Below are 23,605 nucleotides of genomic sequence, written 5' to 3'. Positions count from 1 at the left end.
CTATCTATGGCTGGGATCCACCAGACAGGATGCTGTCCCTTTGTGGAGAGTGTCTTGCTCATATATGGGATTTCATGATCCATGCATTCTCGGAGATGTCTGTAGAAAGCATTTGTGTAGGGGTCAGCATTGTGGGTTGTATCTGCCACTGGCCCAGTGGGCTGAAAGGATACCATGTCACTGTTACAAAGTGTAAAGTTTGCATCTGCATTGTTATTCACTATAGTCATTTGTGCTGGTGGTGGTGGTGGGATATGTATATCCAGGGCAATTAGTGTGTGGTCAGCTCACAGTAGCTGATGATGTAGGCCATACAGTACCTAGATACAAACCCCCAGAGTGAGGAGGTGCTCTGGACCTGAATCAGTGTTCTGACTGCTGGGGTTTGGTAGTATGTCGTAATGAGTGTGCCAGGTACTGTTGCACAGTTGCTGGCTGAGCACTGATACCTGGCCATTTACATGTGTATCCACCAATAGACAGACAGATGCTATATATGTGAGATATGTTGTATCATAACAGTCGAGTAGTATGTGTGCCAAATTCTGCTGACATATATTGCTGATATCAGGTTATTTTCTGTTTCAGGTACATGGCTCACCCGCGAAATCCTGCTTATTCCACAGCTGAGGATGAGGAGATACACCAGAGCCTGGTGCGGGATTATGCAATACTCTTTTCCCGCACCAGCCAGAATCAGCAGGAGAGGGCTGCACTGTGGCAAGACCTGGTCCGTCGGGTAAATGACATAGGCACACATAATAGGACATATGAGCAGGTACGAAATCACTGCAGTGATTTCATCAGAAATGTTCATCAGCGTGCGTTGGATAGCCACAGGCAACAGGTCACCACAGGTGGTGGGGTGGCTACACATCCCCCACTCACCAGACTGGAGGGACTACTCATGAGTGTAGTGGCTCCAGTCTGCCAGCAACAACAACAACAGCAGACATGCATTATGATGGAGGCTGGAGCCACGCAGCAGCAAGACAGTGAGCATGCAGGTAATATGCCATATGTATAGTTGACTGTTGTGTACACTGGTAGTTAATGCATGTGTGAGGTGTGTCCTTGGTTTGTAGCTGTCACCATAGTATTTAATGTGTAAGTGTGATATCCTCAATATTAGCAGCTGACCTGTGAAAGGTGACTGTGGTACTACTGACCTGAATCATACTCAGTAACAATGGCACAGTTGTGCCCACTGACATTAGTTTCTTCATGTCTGCAGGTCCGGTGTAACAGCAATGCAGCCTATCCATGCTGGTGAGTGTGTATTAACAATACCTGTAATAGTCTTGATAGTAATAGTAATATTAGGCTCACTTAGTAGTGCTCTTTGTATGCATGTAGGTGTGTCTGTGTGTTGATATCACACATACTGAGTAGTGTACAATTGTGTGCAACTGTGTGCATGTGTACGTGTGCATGTGTGCATGTGTGCATGTGCACATGTGTGCATGTGTGCACCTGTGCATGTGTGCATGTGCGCATGTGCATGTGTGCATGTGTGCACCTGTGCATGTGTGCATGTGTGCACCTGTGCATGTGTGCATGTGTGCATGTGCGCATGTGTGCATGTGCGCACCTGTACATGTGTGCATGTGCGCATGTGTGCATGTGTGCATGTGTGCACCTGTGCATGTGTGCACCTGTGCAAGTGTGCATGTGTGCATATGTGCATGCGTGCATGTGTGCACCTGTGCATGTGTGCATGTGTGCACCTGTGCATGTGTGCACCTGTGCATGTGTGCATGTGCATGTGTGCACCTGTGCATGTGTGCATGTGTGCACCTGTGCATGTGTGCATGTCTGGACCTGTGCATGTGTGGATGTGTGCATCACTGGTAATGTGTAGACATTGTAAACTGTGTTTCCTGTTTCCCTCCCACAGGTTCTGGTGCTGCTCTGGTGTCATGCAGCAGGGAACCTGAATCAGGTGCCATGGGTACTGATAATGATGACATCTGTGTAATGGCACAGGAAGGTATGCCAGGGTCCGCCATTGGTCAGCCGATTGACAGTACACAGCTGTCGACCCCATCAATGCGCACAGTTATCCTGCCAATACACCCTTTGTCACCAATGTCCCTAGGTGATGGACAGCATACAGTGGGCATTGACCAGGGTAATGTGGTATCTGTGGCACATGCCTCCCCACACAGCAGCCATGGGCATGGCCCAGAGATGGTACCACACAGACAGATGTCCAGGGGTTCTCGTGGGAGCATCCATGGGCGTACTGCCCCTGTCAGACGTGCCCACAGAGGTCTTACAACCTCAGCTATGTTTCGGGCTTTCATGCAGGCACAGTCAAGTATGGAACGGTACACCAGACAGGTTCTGAGGGAGCTGACAGCATGTTGCACAGCCATGACTGACAGTATGCATGACATTGCGGCTGCCATCCGTAATTTCACCGATGTCATAGACAGACATTGTGGGGACATATTAGACCGGTTCCACAACTACATGTCCATGAGCCAGGGCGATGGTGGACAGTTGAGGCATCGATGTGGGTGTATGCCAGCAACAGCAGCAGCTTGCAGTCGTTGCAGATGACAACAGGGCTGCGGCCTCCCCCATAGTGCCAGCAGCAGCCCTAGCAATGCTGGGTCTGTGCTGTCATCAGACCGCCCCAGGAGACCACGTGCACGTGGCTCTGGCCAGGCCCGACAGGGATCTGTGCCCAGTCAATGAACACCTGCTTCTGATGACAGTACCCAGTCTGGGTTGGTACCGGATACGGTCCGTAGCACCCCTGCAAGGCACAGGTACCATGTCCGTGGCCAGGGACACTCTGTATGATCTGGCAGGTACAGTCTGTGGCTGTCCACAAACACCAGTATATGGCAGCCATGAGGTGGAACTCTGTGTATCCATACACACATGCGAATTGACAACACCTAGGGCTACCGCATACATGCACACACTGCATCAACATTGCCCCACCTTGTACTGTTGTCCCTCACCAACACACATACACATACATGTCAATCGGTGGTATCGGTGGCTGACTCAGGCATACCAAGTTCACACCCTGTGCATATGATGAAACTGTGCAACCTTCTGCAATCTGTAACATCAGTGCAGGTACAGGATAACATGTTGCTGATGCACAGGGTGACTACATAGACGTGTAGTAATAGTATCATGTTGTTAACAGTACTGTGTGTTGAAATAATTGTGGGTATATCACAGCATGCCTGATGCAGTAAGGGTGTGATTGTCATGTACTGTTGTCTACACCCATGGTAAGTACCATAGTGTATCATCTGCACATGTTGGCATACTGGTGGTAAGGATGTCAGCAGAAGGCTACATACATAGGTAGCACAGGGGATAAGGTAATGAATGTATTAATACGCAACGATGGACATGTAAACTGCAAGTGGCATGTTGCCCACACTGGACTCTGCAATGCGGATGTTTGAGGATGTTGATATGTGTGCAGTACTACACGACTGGTGCAGGACACACAGGAGCACCCTAGCACTGCAAGCTCACATCTCATACCATGCTAGACAGCCCCAACACACAAAACTAACTGTCACAGGAGGGAGAGTCCCCATACATGTCAGGGATACTGTGGTGGCAGGCCAGGTAGCACACATCCTACTATGTATGGAACCACTGAGTGAAAGCTCAGTGTCTGTTATTTGACATGTGTATTACTGCAGGTATGAGCACATGGGTTTCCATCCAGTTATTGTACATCCTGACAGTACATGGTCTGTACACTTGTGTGCGCTGAGACTGGACCCTAGCCATCTGACCTGTGTATTTCCATGTACATGTGCATAGTGCCTGCATATTTGCAGTGTTACCTACTGGAAGTGGTACAGCTTGTTTGTTGTACAAAGGACTACATGCAGCCCTGCTTACTGTAGCTTTGTTTGCATGCATGTTTGCTTGCAATTACCCTGGAATACTGATCCCACCTGCAATGCATAGTTACAGAGCTTCTGTGGACTCCTAGTGACATCTGCATAGCTTACTATACATATGTCCATGTCTCACTTGACAGAATGTCACTTTGTCCTGTTCACATGTACGTTGCCTGTGACACATTGCATATGACTTACCTGGCATTTGTCCACGTGAGCAGTCATATATGCTACTGCTAACTAATCACAGGCACTACACCCTCACATATTCATCTTCTGTTGAACCACCTGCTTTGCTAGGGACGGCTTGCACCTGTCAACCCTGGGCTTTCAGATATTGGCAAAGTCTCTTGCTACCCCCATAGTGCCTATGTTAGGCAAGGCTCAAATGACAAACCCACCTTCATAGGTATCACAAGGGATAAGAAACTAAGAGTAATGCTACCCAACGCCAGAAGTCTAAACCTCAAGTTGCATGCACCCGATACTCTCTTTGGCATGGAGAACATCGATATCTGTGCGGTAACAGATGCCTGGTTCAGGGCTACTGAGAGCACCCCAGCACTACCAGGTTATACCTCATACCATGCTTTTCAGCACCAAAACTTCGAATGAACCACAAATGGAGGGGGAGTATTGATATTCATCAAAGGTACCCACACCTCCAGGTTGTTGGCAAAGCACCAAGCATCAGAGACTATCCATGTGCAACTAACAATGGGTGAAACTGCCTTCCAAGTTATAGCCTGCTACAGACCACCCTCCCAAACCCAAGAACTGCACTCGGCTGTCCTGTGAACAGTGGAAATATGAAGGTCTCTCCAAACACCATTATATTGGGCGACGTCAACTACCCAAACATGGACTGGGAGCATGATTCTAGCTCCAACACCCTAGGCCAAAGATTCCTAGAATATATGAGCTCAAATGCTATGGAACAACTTGCTACCACTCCCACAAGAAGGGGAAACATACTGGACCTGATCATCACCAACATCGGGACTCTATGCTCCAGACCAGAAGTGTATCCCTCACTGCTAAGATCGGACCATAAACTAATCTCACTGGATATTCACATCCCGACCCCACCCCCTGCCCAGAACACCACAGTGAACAACTTCTCTTAAGCAAATTCACACTCCTCAAAACTGAGGTGGAAACCTTCAAAGCCCCCGGGCCTATGGAAACTACAGACCAGACCGCAGATTCCTCTATAAACGCATTCTATGGACACCTTCAGGAATGCATGGATCATGTGATCCTGAATAAACCCAAGACCCAATCCTCCAAAGGCAGACGTCCTGTCTGGTGGACCCCAGCCATAAACAAACTACACAATAGAAGGAGGAAGCTACTAAATGATACAGCAAATTCCCAAAAAGGGAAGGCATCACTGATCAGTATTAGCAAATAACTACAGGCACTCATGAGATTGTCTAAGGCCAGCTTCGAGAGACATTGCACAGGACACTAAGGATAATCACAAGGCTTTCTTTAGTTATGTTAGGAACCTGGGTGGTAATTCCCAGATATGCTCAGAGGTAGTCCAAAATGTCAATAGAAACACCAAACCCACAGACATTGCCAACATTCTAGCTGACAGGTTCAGTGCAAACTTCTCACCCCCCTCCACACTGAAAGGGCAAATATGTATCCCAGCAGAGTGCTGCCCCCCTGACATCTCAGATGCTCAGGTAAGAGCTGCCCTCTCCAAAGCAATGCACACTGCATCAATGGGACCAGACAGTGTCCCGGGCTGTGTCCTACATGACCTCCAAGACGTGCTACAACCAAACATAAACCTACTGTTCAATCTCAGCCTTACTACAGGATATGTGTCCAAAGTGTGGTGTACAGCAACAGTGGTCCCTCTACAGAAAGGTGGTGCCTCAATGGATCCTGGACACTATCGCCCCATAAGCCACACTAGCTTGGTCTGCAGAGCTATGGAAAGGATCATCATGGACCACATAAATATAGATATTGGGGACCTACAGACACTGGTTCATACCCAGTTTGGCTTTGTTAAGGGCAGATCCTGCCTCTCAAACCTGGTTGATTTCTTTGAAACAGTCACCAAGGCCATTGACGAGGGGAAGGTGGTTCACACAGCCTACCTGGACCTCGCAAAAGCCTTCAAAACAATATCCCACTCGGGCATTCTAGAGAAGCTCACCAGCTTAAATATAAGCCCCTATGTCACTAGATGGATTGCACACTGGCTCAAGGACAGAACCCACATGGTTAGAATTGCTGGAGCCATGCCAGACTCCAAACCAGTTACACGTGGTGTCCCACAAGGCTCAGTCCTGGGACCTCTCTTGTTTGGTATATATTTATCGGAGGTACAGGCCAACACGGAAGGACTGTGGCTGACCAAATATGCAGATGACTGCAAACTGGCCGCCATAATCGACTCTCCAGCCGACACAAGCATCTTCCAAAGGGGCCTCATAGAAACAGACAACTTGTGCCAGAGCCATGGCCTCCAGCTGAATGCAAAAGTGTGTATAGTCATCCCCTTTGGCAAAAACAAAGTGCCCACAAAGTACCACATAGGTGGTACTCCATTACTTACAGAAGAAGTGATTAGGGACCTGGGGACCCAAGTTGATAGCAATCTTTCATTTGACAACCACGTGGCCAAAGTGGTTAGAAAGACATTGTATATAGCCCACCCCATCATGAAGGGATTCACATCTACATCAGGGGAGGACATTGTGCCTCTTTACTCATCCCTCATCAGGCCCATAATTGAGTACAATCCCCCTATCGGGATGTACCTTACCAGGCACCTGCAGCAACTGGAAAGACCCCACAAGTACCTCACCAAGAGGATCAAAGGGCTCAAACAGATGCCATATGCTGACCGGTTAAAGAAACCCCAGCTCTACTCAGTGGCATACCGCCTGTTCAGGGGCGATCTGTGCCTAATGTATAACACCATGTGAAACCCGGAATTAATGGGCATGCTGCACCTGAGAATATCCAAATCCCATCAGGCTACACGCTTGAGAGACCTGAACCTCAGCACTGAAATAAATAGGACATGCTGGAGGGACAGATTCATAACCCAGAGGCTCACTTCACTGTGGAATAAAATCCCAGTCCAGGTTAGACAGAGTCCCTCGTTGACTCTCTTCAAGAGGAATCTTGATGAGTGGATGGGACATTGTAGGTTTACACCGGGTATCACTTCTGTGTCACTGTTAGACAGAGGCACAGTATACTAACCTTGGAAAAGGGCATGGCAAGATATATTTACAATGGATGGCGACAGCCAAACACATTCTGGCTAGGTTCTTAAATGCCCTAGGGCAGATAGCCTAGTATGATGCTATGAACCTATGTACCTTGTTCCCCATTGGCCCTATGTGCTGTTAATCACCATGGCAATCACAATACTATGGTAGCATGTGCAAAGGTCAGTTGTCAGTCACCTCTATGCTACAGTTGTGGAATATGTGGGTCATGTGGCAATGTAACAGCTGCCGCATGTACACAGTCAACCCTCTCCCCTACACATGGACGTACAACACATGTATAAGATGGAACCACATAGTCAAACTGGGGACTAAGCACTCTGAACCCAGTACTGGCATAACCTGTCAGGTGGCATGCAATACTACAGTGACTACAATACCAGTCTGATGTAGACCTACACTGACAGCAATACAAGCAAGTGAACACACTGGGCCATCCGTGGAGCCTTAGAGTAGCATCCTGCCTGAGTGGCACACACCTCTGCTGCTGGCACACAGGCATACAGTATGCCTGAACACATCACACATAACACATAGCACACAAATCCTGTGTGCCAGTCACAGCCTGTATGGCTAGACAACACACCTGCCACAGTTGTGTTAAATACCTTTATTGTCCGGTACAGTGTGGTCATGCTCACCAGGCTGGACAAGGTGAAGGTCACAATGATATGCCTGTGGGGCACTATGGTCCACCACATAACACAAGCATACAGGTCAGTCAGCGGCATGGACACATATGACTCAGTCATTGTCCATGCCACATACCTTCTCCTGCTGTACTTGTAGGGTGCTGACATCATCAGTGTTTAGAAAGGGGAATGTGCATCCTGTGTTGTGTTTTCCCAGTTGCCAAAAGGGACATTTCCCTCACACAGACTTGCACACACACCAACCCCACTCACACTGAGCATTTGCAGGATTCAAATCCCTTCCTAATTATGTTATGACACTCGAGACGGACGCATTAGCAGAGCGCGCTATTCGCATTACTGGGAGGTTTCCCTTCTCCTGCTGTACTTATAGGGTGTTGACATCATCAGTGTTTAGAAAGGGGAATGTGCATCCTGTAGTCTGTTCTCCTAGTTGCCAAAAGGGAAATTTCCCTCACACACACACCCCCCTCATTCAAACACACACACTTGCAGGATTCAAACCCCTACTTAACTATGTTATGACACTCGAGACGGACGCATTAGCAGAGTGCGCTATTTGCATTATTGGGAGGCTTTGCTTCTCCTGCTGTACTTATAGGGTGCTGACATCATCAGTGTTCAGAAAGGGGAATGTGCATCCTGTAGTCTGTTCTCCTAGTTGTCAAAAGGGACATTTCCCTCACACACACTAACCCCCCTCATTCAAACACACACACTTGTCATTTGCAGGATTCAAACCCCTACTTAACTATGTTATGACACTTTAGACAGACACCTTAGCAGAGCGCGCTATTCGCATAACTGGGAAGTTTCCCTTCTCCTGCTGTACTTATAGGGTGCTGACATTGTCAGTGTTCAGAAAGGGGAATGTGCATCCTGTAGTCTGTTCTCCTAGTTGTCAAAAGGGACATTTCCCTCACACACACATTAACCCCACTCATTCAAACACACACACTTGTAGGATTCAAACCCCTACCTAACTATTTTATGACACAAGAGATGAGCACATTAGCAGAGCGCGCTATTCGCATTAGTGGGAAGTTTCCCTTATCCTACTGTACTGGGTGCTGACATCATCAGTGTTTAGAAAGGGGAATGTGCATCCTGTAGGGAGGCAGACGCCAAGCACACTCTGGCTAAGCTGTCACTGCCTAGGGCAAACAGCCTAGTGTTGACCTCTACACCCATATGTTTAATTGTCAAATGCACATTATTTGTTGCTGATAGACTGTTTGCACGTCTTTATTGCCATATCATTCCCTGTTTGTATGAACAACTTGTGTATCTGTGGAAGATGTTTGCATATGGGAGGGATCCACTATATCACGTATACCTCTGCAGTCATTTAACTGTGTGCACTGGGCAGATTGCTGTAATGTGGTTGGTTCCTGGAATAACACGTAAAAATACCAGATATGTGTGGCCAACTGCTAAACTGAGATTTGGCCTAAGTGTGTGAGCATGCCCAGTTCAGCCTTCCCATGGCATGTTGTCTGACATATGTCTCATTTATCCAAGTGTGTGAGCATGCCCAGTGTGAGCTTTCCATATGTTGAACTCTGCACCCACCACATTTGTGGATGAGTGTGAACTTCAACAAATATCTCCCGTTTATGGTTGTGTATTGTGTGTCATGTTGTGTAGTTACTGTCCAACTGCTTTGTGTGTGAACACAACAGGATTATACTGTGCCTGCAGGGTTTGCATGGGATACTTTGCATACAGTTGTCAACATCCTTTCACACTGACCTAACACTGTAGTACTGTATAGTGTACTGGTTCAGTACTTCGACTGTGGTGGACAGTATCCTGGGCTTTAGTCCTATCACTGCTTTACATTTCCATAGTGAGCACAACAGCCTGGTTAGGGGCCAGTTGTGCACATCTGACCATGTTGCATTATGTTCAGATATGAACTACTTAAACCAGGCTTGTCCAACATTGGTAGTGTATTCCACAACATAGGTGTACATTTGCAAACACTAGCGATGTGCCCTAGGCCATTTCTAATGCTAGTCGGAGAGTGTGTTTGTCCTTCGACACACATTGTAAGTGGAGTTTGCCATGACATATGTCATGGTTAGTATACTGTGCCTCTGTCTACCTGTGACATGACAGTGATACCCAGGGTAAAGCTACCATCTCCCATCCACTCATCAAGATTCCTCTTGAGGAGAATCGATGAGTGACTCTATGGATAGCGTGTACTGGGAGTTTATTCATGGGTGGGGGGGCTTCTGTGTTATGGATCATGCAGTACAGCTTGTCCTATGTAAGTCAGTGCTGGGGTTCAGGTCTCTCATGTGCATAGCTCACTGCCATTCAGATTGTACAAGGTGCAGCATGTTTATTGATACCAGCTTGGACATGGCTTTATACATCAGGAACAGCTTGCCTCTGGGTGGGCAGTATGGCAGTGTGTGTGTAGCTGCAGTTTGTTTAATCAGGCAACACATGGCATCTGTACAAGCTCTTTGATACTCCTGGTGAGGTATTGTTGGGGACTTTACAGTTGATGGAGGTGTCTGCAGAGCTACATCCCACAGGGGCTATTGTAGTCAATTGTAACACTGATGAAGGATGACTGCAGAGCCACAATGACCTCCCCTTATCTAGATCTGACAACCTTAATGATTAGGTGGGTATATGGTATGTTTCTGTAAACACTACAGCACATGTTTGTCCCATGCAAGATATCTATCACCTCGTGTCCCCAGGTCTCTCATTACATGTTAAGTACGTAATGGGTTAACACCTATGTGGTAATTGGTGGGCACTTACTGTATATCCACGGGGGTTGACTATACACTTTTCTGCAATTAGCTTGCTGACATGGCTATGGCACCAGTTGTCTGTTTCTATGTGGCCCTTTTGTGGGATGCTTGTGTCAGCTGGAGGATCATATATGGTGAGCAGTTTGTAGTCCTCTGCAAACATGTTCAGACACAGTCCTTCCATGTTGGCCTGTACCTATGGGACATATATACCAGATGAGAGAGATCCCAGGACCAAGCCTTGTGGGATGCCAGTTATATCTGGTTTGTAGTCTGACATGGCTGCAGCATGTCTGACCATGTCTGTTCTGTCCTTGGTCTGGTTTGCAACCCCTCTACTGACATAGGGGTTTATATTTAAGCTGGTGAGCATATCTATAATGAACACGTAGGGTATTGTATAGAAGCCTTTGCAAGGTCCAGCTACGCTGTTTGGACCACATTGCCCTCATCAATGACCTTAATGACTGTTTCAATTGAGTCAAACATGTTTAGGGGCAAGATCTGCACTTAAGAAAGCCACACTGGGTAGGGTCTGGTGTCAGTAGGTCCCCAATATATTTATGTCTGCGGTACATGCTGATCCTTTCCATAGCTGTGCAGACCGAGCTTCTCAGGATTCTGGGGTGGTAGTTTTCAGTATCCATTCAGGCAACACCTTTGTTGAGAAGGACCACTGTTTTTGTGCACTGCTCTTTGGGTACATATCCTGTGGTAAGGCTGACATTGAGCAGTAGTGTGATTTGGCATTCCATTCGTCTTGGAGTCCATGTTGGACTCAGCCCAGGACACAATCTCATACCATTGCTGCTGTGTGTTTTGCTTTGTAGATGCTGGCTGTTACCTCAGCATCTGCAATGTCAGGGGGCCAGCAGTCTGCTGGGATAGATATTTTGCATTCTGGGGTGGGGAGGTTTGCACTGCACCTGTCAGGATGTATGTTGGCAATATGTGTGTGTGTTTGGTATGTTGTTTTTGATATTTGTGTGATTCAGAGCATATCTGTGAATTCCAAACACGGTTCCTACCATCAGTTGTGGAAGCCTTGGGATTATCCTTAGTGTCCTGTACAATTTGTATCTTCATAGGTTCATAGGTTCATACTAGGCTATCCACCCTAGGGCATTTGTTAGCCTAGCCAGAGTGTGTGTGGCTTTCGCCACCCCTTGCTATGTGAATATTATGGCCATTTATGATTTGCTTTGCTGTGCCTCTGTCTGGACGTAACACAGTGAAGACCCCCAGTGTAACTCTACGATCATCCATCCACTTGGCAAGATTCCTGTTGAAGAGTGTCAATGAGGGGCTCTGCCTAACATGGAGTGGGATTCTGTTCCAGGGTGTGGGGAGCCTCTGGATTATGTATCTGTCCCTCCAGCACATCCTATTTCATTATGTGTTGAGGTTGACATCTCTCACTCTCACAGCTCCGATGGCTTTGAGTTTTCTGGGGTGGAGCATGTCCATTACTCCTGTGTTGGACATGGCCTTGTACAACAGGCATGCAATGCCTCTGTGTAGGCAGTATGTGACTGCATTCAGCTGGGGTGTCTACAGCCAGGCAGCATATGACATATATTTGAGACCCTTTATCCTCTTGGTGAGGTACCTTTGAGGTCTTTCTAACTGCTGCAGGTGTCAGGTAAGGTACATCCCATATGAGGCATTGTACTAGATTATGGGTGTGATAAGAGAACAGTATAGGGGCACAATGACCTCTGCTGACGTAGATGTGAATCCTTTCATGATACGGTGTCCAATGTAGACAGTCTTCCTAGCCACATTGGCAATGTGAGTGTCACATAACAGGTTACTGTCCACTTGTGTCCCTAGGTCCCTGATTACTCCTTCCATACATAATGGTTTACCACCTATGTGGTAATTTGTGAGTACCTTGTTTGGTCTTTGGTGGGACATTCATACTGTCCAGTGTCTTCAGGACGGCTGGGTGGGGTTCCTGTGTGTGAGAGTGTGGTCTGTAGCATGCTACAGACTGTACAGCAGTCTTGCCTATGGTTAGTTGCACATGGGTGGACTCCAGTGCCTTGTGCATTGTCAGTTACCTGGATGTATGGGTGTCTGTGCTGAATATGGATACTTACCCTCCTTTTATGTTTTGTTCCAGGTTTTGGGGCCATGACGCACGATATGTGGTATAACCTGGTAGTGCTGGTGTGCTGTCAGGAGGCTTGCAGCAGGTTTCTGTCACTGCACAGACATCGATGTTCTCCATACTGGGGATGGCCTCGGGAGCATGCATATTGGGGTTTACACATCTGGCATTGGTCAGCATTACCCTTATGTTTCTTTCCACTTATGTTTTCTAGGGTGGTGGGTTAGTCTTTTCAGCCTTGCCTACGAAAGGCTCTATGGAGGTGGTAAAAGCCTTATCCAATATCCAGATGCCCAGGGGTAACAGGTGGAAGCCATCCCTGGAACAGCTGCGTGGTTTGTCAAGCATGACATCCCAAGCAGACAGACATTGGATCCCCTTGGAATGACACCAGTAAGTGTGCCACTTGTTATAACTGATCATTCCATGTTTGTACTGTGGCATTATTCTTGGTGAGGGTAGGATGCTGCAAATGGTGAGTGTCATACCGGCCTGGAGTACATAATCAGAGAGCTCATCTATGTCTCTTTTCATGTAGTCCGGGGAGGTACATCTCAGGTCATTCACACCAGCATGGACTATGACTGCATCATATTTCTACTTGCTTTGGGGTGACCTGCATACTTGTGTTATGTGGCGTATTGTGGCAGCCTACAGGCAGCTTACTGTACCCTTTCCCTTGTTCAGTCTGGTGTGCGGGACAGCAGTGTGTCTTGCTATGGAGTCACCTATTACAACTGTATCAGGCATGTTGTTTCTCCTTCTGGCCTGTGACTGTTTGGCATACCAGCTTTGTGTACTATGTGTTGCATGTGCTATGTTTGGAGGTTGTTTGATTGGGTGTCTGCTTTGGAGGCCTCTGTTGGTGTGATGTGTTTGTAATTTGGGCCTCCGGGAATGTTTTTCTGTGTTTATGTCTTTGGTTTGCAGTTGTGATAGGTCTATGTGGGACTGGGTTTGTGGTGTGTGTGGTTACCTTCTCCTCCTGACTAGTTTTGGGAGTACTGAGTTGAGGGAGCTCAGCCTCCAGTTTGGATAGATGGTTGCATCTCTCACATATATTTGTATTTCTTGGGGGGAGTTGGGGGTTGTCTATGTACTTGGGGCAGGTGTAACATTGCCTCAAGATTCACAGATTCAACTTGTTGTGGCTGGCCTTAGTGGATTGTATGTGTGGACATATTTTATTGCCATACTACTGATCAGTGATTACTTCATTTTTTATGTTTGCTCTATCATGTAGTAGCTTCCTCATTCTCTTGCATAGTTTGGTTATGGTTGGTGTCCACCATGCCAGATGTCTGCATGTATGGCATTGTGTCTTGTTTTAATTTAGGATTGCATAATCCAAGCATTCCTGGCAGTGTTCATGGAATGGCTGTATTACAGGTTCTGAGGTGTGGCCCATATTTTGCACCTGCACAGGACCTTTAATGGATTCCACATCAGTTTGGAGGAGTGCAAATATTGCTTTACACATGTTTTCCACTGTGGTTTTCTGGCCAGGGACTGTGGTCAGGATTTGTATATCCAGTGTGATTACTCTATGGTCTGGTTTTACCAGTGAGCAATACACTTCTCGTCTAGCCATCCAGTACCCATGTTGCTGATTATCACATCCAGTATGCTTACCCCTCTTGTGGGAGTGGTACGTTGTTCCTGGGCATTTTGGTTTATGGATTCTATGAACTTTTGTCCTACAGTGTTGGAGCTAGTATAATGCTCCCAGTCTATGTCTGGGTATTTTCAGTCACCCAATATAATGTGGTTTGGAGGACTTGATATATTCATGTATTCCAGCATAGGCCAGTTGCAGTTCATGGTGTTGGGACAGTAGTCTGTAGCAGGCTATAAACTGGGGGGCAGTTTTAGCCACTGTTACTTGACCATGGCTAGTCCATGCTGCTTCTTGTTGTGGTACCAACATGGGGGTGTGGTTATCCTTGACAATTATTGCTAGTCACCCTCCTTTTGTAGCTTGTTCAATGTTTTGAGGCTGTACAGCACAGTATGAGGTGTAACCTGGTAGCGTTAGGGTGCTGTTGTGAGCCTTGACCCAGTTTTCTGTTACAGCACAGATATCAACATTCTCCATACTGGGTGAGTTTAGACTGCATGCATCTTGCTGTTTCGACTTATCCCTTATCTTATTCTTATCCCTTCTGATACCTATGGAGGTAGGTTTGTGTTTTGAGCCTTACCTATTCAGGGCACGCTGTGGGTAACAACAGCCTTTGCCAGTATCCATACGGCCTGCACTGATAGGTGCATGCCAGTCCTAGCAGGTAGAGCATCATGTCATGCTCAGCATTTCATCCCAGGCTGGCACACATCGGATCCCGTTTGACTAACTGCGATACTTCAGTCAATTATTGCACTTGATCATCCCATTGTCATATTGTGGCATGATGCTTGGTGAGGGTAGGATGTTAGGCAGGGTCCTCAGGTGTGCACCAGATTGAGTAAGGAGAAGTTCACAGTAAGCTGCCTATCAGGCACTAGAATCCGCCACATAATGCAAGCACTCAGGTCTCTCAACAGCAGGTACAAGTATGACTCAGTCATTGTCCACGCTGGTGTAAACGACCTGAGACGTACCTCCTTGGACTACATGAAAAGAGACATTGAGGAGCTCTCTGATTATGTAGCCCAGGCAGGTATGACCCTGACCTTGAGCAGTATCCTACCTTCACCAAGAATGATGCCACAATACGGAGATAAGATGATCAGCTTTAATAATTGGCTTGAACTCTGGTGTCATTCAAAGGGGATCCAATGTCTCTCTGCCTGGGATGACATGCTGGACAAGCCACACTGCTTCGCAAGGGATGGCTTGCACCTGTCACCCCTGGGCTTCCAGATATTGGCAAAGGCTCTTGCCACCCCCATAGTGCCTTTTTTAAGCAAGGCTCAAATTCTAAACCTACCACCCTAGAACGCAAAAAAGGAAAAAAAATAAGGGTAATGCTGCTCAATGCCAGAAGTCTCAACCTCAAGATGCATGCACTCGAGGCCCTTCTCAGTATGGAGAACATCAATGTCTGTGCTGTGACTGAAACCTGGTTCAAGGCTCCTGAGAGCACCCCAGCACTATCAGGTTTTACCTCATACCATGCGTTCCGGCCCCAAAATCCGGACAACACCAACAAAGGAGGGGGGGGTGTCCATATTCATCAAGGACACCCACACCTCAAGGTTGGTGGCAATGCACGATGCATCGGAGACCATCCAGGTGCAATTAACCATAGGCAAAACTGCTCTGCAATTTGTAGCATGTTACAGGCCACCCTCTCAAACTCAGGAAACTCACATAGCTTTCCTGAAAACACTGGAGGGGATAAATGTATCTCCAAACACCATCATACTAGGTGACTTCAACTACCCTAATATAGACTGGGATCACTACTCAAGCCCAAACACTCTAGCCCAAAGGTTCCTGGAGTTCATAAACTCAAATGCCATGGAACAACTAGTCACCATCCCCACAAGAGGTGAAAACATACTTGACCTCATCATCACGAACACGGGATCACAATGTTCAATACCGGAAGTATACCCCTCACTGGTGAGATCAGATCATAAACTAATCTCACTGGAGGTCCTCATCCCGCCCCACCTGAGATAAAAAAGACCACAGTGAAGAACTTCTCAAAAGCCGACTTCACACTTCTAAAGACTAGTGTGGTCTCTTTTAAGGCCCCCGAGCCGGCGGTAAACATTACCCAAGCCGCTGAATCACTTACAAACGCCTTCTACCAGCACCTACAGGACTGCATGGATCAGGCAATCCCAAACAAAACAAAGACTCTTTGTACCAAAGGCAAGCGTCCAGTCTGGTGGACCCCAGCCATAAACAAGCTCTACAACAAAAGGATAAAGCTACTACAAGATAGAGCAAAATCCTTAAAAGGTAAGACACCTTTGATCATTATAAGTAAAAAACTAAGAGCTCTCATAAAATCATCCAAGGCAAATTTTGAGAGAAAAATCGCTAAGGACTCAAAAGACAATCATAAGGCCTTCTTTAGCTATGTTAGAAACCTGGGAGGAAACTCCCAGATATGCTCAGAATTAGTTCAAAATGATGTGAAAATTACTGAACCTACAGACATTGCCAATATACTGGCTGACAGGTTCAGTGCAAACTTCCCCCCCCCTCCCCCCCAAAAGGAGAGATATCTATACCAGAGGATTGTAGCCCCCCAAACACCTATAACGCCCAGGTGAGAACTGCTCTCTCTAAGGCGAAAAACACAGCATCCATGGGACCGGATGGTGTCCCCGGCTGTGTGCTCCACGAACTCAACGAGGAATTAAACCCGCAGTTAGGACAGCTGTTTAATCTTAGCCTCACCTCAGGATACGTACCCAAGGAGTGGCGCACGGCAACTGTGGTCCCACTTCACAAAGGCGGTGCCTCCACCGACCCTGGAAATTACCGTCCCATCAGCTTGACAAGCCTGATCTGCAAAGCCATGGAGAGGATCATAATGGAACTCATAAATAAAGACATAGGGAACTTGCAGACTTTGGATCCAACCCAGTTTGGCTTTGTCAAAGGCAGATCATGCCTTTTAAACTTGGTCGACTTTTTCGAAACAGTCACCAAGGCCATTGATGAGGGAAAGGCAGTCCATACAGCCTACCTCAACCTGGCAAAGGCTTTCGACACAATACCCCACTCAGGTATCGTTGAAAAACTCATCAGCTTAAATGTAAACCCATACATCACAAGATGGGTTGCAAACTGGCTAAGTGACAGAACCCACAGGGTCAGAGTTGCTGGCGCCATGTCAGACTCAAAGCCTGTCGCAAGTGGGGTCCCACAGGGCGCAGTCCTGGGCCCACTCTTGTTCGGCATCTACTTTTCTGAAGTACAAGCAAATATAGGAGGGTTATGGCTGACAAAGTTTGCAGATGACTGCAAACTGGGCGCCATAGTCGAAAACACATCTGACACAGATATCCTTCAGAAGGGTCTCACAGAAATGGATAACTGGTGCCAGAGCCATGGCCTAAAGTTAAACGCCAAGAAATGCATAGTCATACCCTTCGGGAAAAACAAGGTTACCCCTAGCTACCATATAGGTGGCAATCCACTGAGCACAGAAGACGTTATCAGGGATTTGGGGGCTCAGGTTGACAGTAACCTTTCGTTTGACACTCACGTTGCTAAAGTAGTTAGGAAGACCTTCTACATTGCCCACCTGATCATGAAGGGATTCACATCTAGATCAAGGGAAGTCATCGTCCCCCTGTACTCATCACTCATCAGACCAATGATTGAGTACAATGCTCCATTCAGAATGTATCTGACCCGACATCTGCAGCAGCTGGAAAGGCCCCAAAAGTTCCTCACCAAAAGGATAAAGGGTCTCAAAAATATGTCTTATGCTGCCCGACTGAAAGAACTTCAGCTCTATTCAGTCGCTTACCGCTTGTTCAGAGGTGACCTGTGCCTGACATACAAGGCCATGTCAAACCCAGATTTGATGAACATGCTTCACCTCAAAAAATCTAGATCCCTCAGAACTACAAGGGCGGGAGACTTAAACCTTGACACGGTTATTAATAGGACGTGCTGGAGGGACAGATTCATCACCCAAAGACTCCCTATGCTGTGGAACAAAATCCCGGTACATGTGAGGCAGAGCACCTCGCTGGCCGTGTTCAAGAGAAATCTTGACCAATGGATGGGAGATCGCAGATATACCCCAGGGATTACCTCAGTGTCTCTGCTTGACAGAGGCACCACAAAACAATGGGCATAGTTTTCTTCAAACTAAAGGGGTGGCAAAAGCCACAAAAACTCTGGGCTAGGCTTATAAATGCCCTTGGGCAGATAGCCTAGTATGAACCTATGAACCTATGAACCTATATAGTACATGGTGTTACATTACTTAATACATGGCATTCATGCCTCAGGTGGTGCTACAGGGCTGCCTCTGTTGGATGCACATGTTACACTCCCTGTACATGTTTGTGAGCAGGTCATGACATTTTAGGCATCCCTGTTATTATCTGAGTGAGTCAGAGGGGGTATCATTCCCAGGGTTCCTACTGAGCCAGTGTATGTGCTATGCGTTGCCTCTTTGCCAAGGCCAGGGCATACTGGACACGCCTCCTTCTGCCTAATGGGGCAGGCTCAGGTTGTTCCTCCTCCGAGTCACGCTCTGCCTGTGATGGCCTTGGCAATGGTGGGGGGCTGTTTGGCCCGGCCCTATGCTGGTCCTGCTGCAGCTGTTTTCGCAAGATCATATTATGTAGCATAGCATATACCATGACAATTTGGGTACATGTAGTTGGTGTGTACTGCAAGGCTCCACCAGATGTGTCCAGACACCGGAACCGTGACTTGAGCAGCCCAAACACATGCTCTATTACATTACGTGTTTGTGCGTGTGCCTCATTATGGCGTTCCTGTTCAGGTGTGTGTGCGTTTCTGATGGGTGTCATCAGCCACGGCTCCAGTGCATAACCTGCATCCCCCACTAGGTGTCCGTGCGGGATGTCCCCATTGGCAAATGTCTGGTACAGCTGCATCAAATGCCAGATGTGGGAATCATGGTAGCTCCCAGGGCAGCCAGCACACACATTCATTATTATGCCCTGGGCATCACACACGACCTGGCAGTTGATGGAGGGGAAGCCCTTGCGGTTAATGTAGGCCCTACCCTGCTCACCGGCTGGTACGTTGATGCGTATGTGCATGCAGTCTATTGCACCCACTACCTCAGGGTATTCCGCTATTTGCTGGAAGAGACGCATATTGCTGGCCAATACCTCACGGGCATTGGGGAAATATACATAATCACCGACATGTGCTGACATGGCATCCAGGAACTGGTGCAGTACCCTGGAGGCTGATGCCTGTGATATCCCCATCATATCACCAGTTGGTCTCTGGAAGGTACCTGTTGCTAGTATTCTTAGGCCAACACATACCTTGGTTTCCACTGGGATGGGTTCCCCTCTGTTGGTTCTGTGTGTGAGGTGTGGCCTGCACAGCTCCACTATTTAAGTGCAGGAGGTCTCTGTCCACTCTATAGCGCTCTACTATCTCCAGCTCATGTAACCTGTGGTAGGTGACCCTGGGCCTGTACAGTCTTCTCCGTCTCCTCACTGTGGGTTGTCTGGCACCATCTGCATTGTCACCACCCTCAGCAAGTCGCCTATGTCTCATTATGACAGCTATGGCAGCCCCTAACATTTCTGCTCTGAGTTCAGCTTTTTCAGTTTTCACTTCTAATAGCTTACTCCTGTCTTGCAGTGTCTCTTGAAAGAAACATCTTGCACTGCTGTTTGCAGATTTTTAAGTGTTGGGCTGAGCTACTATTCTGCCTGTGTAATTGCCTGCTTCTAATTGTTTTCACCTGCTAGCTCCAGCAGTATTCCCTGGTAGCTTCCTACTAATTATGTTGCTTCCTTTTTTCTTTCTGTTTCCTCAGGAGGGAGCAGCGTGTATACCAGCAGAAACAAGCTCACAGTGGCTTACACGCGTGCACACATGCTTACACGGTTCAGAATCATCTTATTTGGGTTAAAACACGTGCACACCAGCTCAAACAGTGTTACAGGTCTGCCAACAGGCTTCTACATACTAAGTCTGCCCTACACGCACGCACACCCGCGCAAACAGTGTTAAACAGCTACCAACACGCTCCCACATGCTCAGTCTGCCTTACACACGCGCACACTGTCTTACTCGCGCTTCATGGCGCGCACACGTGTGCATGCACGCCCAGCAAGAAACTTTCATGTAGGCAACAGTGTATACCTTCCATTTCTTGACTTTCCCATACTTATGTTGTGGCACTCCTCTTTCCATGATATCTGTCTGACATCTGTCATGTAACTCTGACCTCCAGTGAACTGCATTTCTTTCTGCCATTCCCCCCTGTGATGTCACCTATCTCCTACTCTGTTCCTCCCCCTTCTGTAACTCTTACACTACTCAGAATGTGCTCATTTGCTATGTGACAGTGGAATTCAGTATCCTAACACTCATTTGCATCAGATTGCCTACTAATGCTTAGTTACATCTCTTAGACTCAGCTTCCCCCCTTAGCAACGACTACACGGTGGCCATGTTGTTTTTGGTCTGCTGGTCCCTGCATTGAAAATCCATGTATTGCATAAAACCCACATTTGTGGGTTTATAACCTTCATTTTTATGTTTTATACAGCGCAGCCCATTTGCACAGGGCTGCGCTGGGTTTAAAAATTATATTTTTATTACTTTTGCATCAGGTTACCTTGCCAATGGCCACATATTTGGCCATTGGCTTGCTGCCTGACACATATGCACCCTTTATTTGGGGCTGACATGGCTCCATTGTGGTTTTTGCAGAAACATACTCAGTTTCATAGGTTCATAGTTTCATAGGTTCATACTAGGCTATCTGCCCGAGGGCATTTACAAGCCTAGCCCATAGTTTTGTGGCTTACGCCACCCCTTTAGTATGGGGAACTATACCCATTATTTTGCTGTGCCTCTGTCGAGCAGTGACACTGAGGTAATCCCTGGGGTATATCTGCGATCTCCCATCCATTGATCAAGATTTCTCTTGAACAAGGCCAGCGAGGTGCTCTGCCTCACATATACCGGGATTTTGTTCCACAGCATAGGGAGTCTTTGGGTGATGAATCTATCCCTCCAGCACGTCCTATTAATAGCCGTGTCGAGGTTTAAGTCTCCCGCCCTTGTGTCTCTGACGGATCTAGATTTTTTGAGGTGAAGCATATTCATCAAATCTGGGTTTGACATGGCCTTGTATGTCAGGCAAAGGTCACCTCGGAGCAAGCGGTAAGCGACTGAATAGAGCTGGAGTTCTTTCAGTCGGGCAGCATAGGACAGATTTTTGAGACCCTTTATCCTTTTGGTGAGGAACTTTTGTGGCCTCTCCAGCTGCTGCAAGTGTCGGGTCAGATACATTCCGAATGGGGCATTGTACTCGATCATTGGTCTGATGAGTGATGAGTATAGGGAGACTATGACCTCCCTTGATCTAGATGTGAATCCCTTCATGATAAGGTGGGCAATGTAGAAGGTCTTCCTAACTACTTTAGCTACATGGGTGTCGAATGACAGGCTACTGTCAACCTGGGTCCCCAGGTCCCTGATAACTTCTTCTGTGCTCAGTGGATTGCCACCTATATGGTAGCTAGTGGTAACCTTGTTTTTCCTGAAGGGTATGACTATGCATTTTTTGGCATTTAACTTTAGGCCATGGCTCTGGCACCAGTTATCCGTTTCTGTGAGACCCTTCTGAAGGATATCTGTGTCAGATGTGTTTCGACTATGGCCCAGTTTGCAGTCATCTGCAAACTTTGTCAGCCATAACCCTCCTGTGTTTGCTTGTACTACGGAAAAGTAGATGCCAAACAAGAGTGGGCCCAGGACTGAGCCCTGTGGGACACCACTTGTGACAGGCTTTGAGTCAGACATGGCGCCAGCAACTCTGACCCTGTGGGTTCTGTCACTCAGCCAGTTTGCAACCCATCTTGTGATGTATGGGTTAACATTTAAGCTGATGAGTTTTTCAATGATACCCGAGTGGGGTATTGTATCGAAGGCCTTCGCCAGATCAAGGTAGGCTGTATGGACTGCCTTTCCTTCATCAATGGCTTTGGTGACTGTTTCAAAAAGTCGACCAAGTTTAAAAGGCATGATCTGCCTTTGACAAAGCCAAACTGGGTTGGATCCAAAGTCTGCAAATTCCTATGTCTTTATTTATGAGGTCCATTATGATCCTCTCCATGGCTTTGCAGATAAGGCTTGTCAAGCTAATGGGCGGTAATTTCCAGGGTCGGTGGAGGCACCGCCTTTGTGAAGTGGGACCACAGTTGCAGTGCGCCACTCCATGGGTACGTATCCAGAGGTGAGACTATGATTAAACAGCTGTCCTAGCTGTGGGTTTAATTCCTCATTGAGTTCGTGGAGCACACAGCTGGGGACACCATCAGGTCCCATGGATGCTGTGTTTTTTGCTTTGGAGAGAGCAGTTCTCACTTGGGCGTTAGAGATGTTTGGGGGCTTGCAATCGTTTGGTATAGATATCTCTCCTTTTGGGGAGGGGGAGAAGTTTGCACTGAACCTGTCAGCCAGTATGTTGGCAATGTCTGTAGGATCAGTAATCTTCACATCATTTTGAACTAGTTCTGAGCATATCTGGGAGTTTCCTCCCAGGTTTCTAACATAGCTAAAGAAGGCCTTATGATTGTCTTTTGAGTCTTTAGCTATTTTTCTCTCAAAATTTGCTTTGGATGATTTTATGAGTGCTCTTAGTTTTTTACTTATAGTGATCAAAGGTGTCTTACCTTTTAAGGATTTTGCTCTATCTTGTAGTAGCTTCCTCCTTTTGTTGTAGAGTTTGTTTATGGCTGGGGTCCACCAGACTGGACGCTTGCCTTTGGTACAAAGAGTCTTTGTTTTGCTTGGGATTGCCTTATCCATGCAGTCCTGCAGGTGCTGGTAGAAGGCATTTGTAAGTGATTCAGCGGCTTGAGTACTGATTTCCGCCGGCTCGGGGGCCTTAAAGGAGACCACACTAGTCTTTAGAAGTGTGAAGTCGGCTTTCGAGAAGTTCTTTACTGTGGTCTTTTTTATTTCAGGTGGGGTGGGATGAGGACCTCCAGTGAGATTAGTTTGTGATCTGATCTCACCAGTGAGGGATATACTTCCGGTGTTGAACATTGTGCTCCCATGTTCGTGATGATGAGGTCAAGTATGTTTTCTCCTCTTGTGGGGATGGTGACTAGTTGTTCCATGGCATTTGAGTTTATGAATTCCAGGAACTTTTGGGCTAGGGTGTTTGGGCTTGAGTAGTGTTCCCAGTCTATATTAGGGTAATTGAAGTCACCTAGTATGATGGTGTTTGGTGATACATTTATCCCCTCCAGTGTTTTC

Source organism: Protopterus annectens, chromosome 6.part1 (assembly GCF_019279795.1).
Source record: "Protopterus annectens isolate FY-2018-M chromosome 6.part1, PAN1.0, whole genome shotgun sequence".
Lineage (NCBI taxonomy): Eukaryota > Metazoa > Chordata > Ceratodontiformes > Protopteridae > Protopterus > Protopterus annectens.
This window is presented reverse-complemented; position numbering follows the sequence as displayed.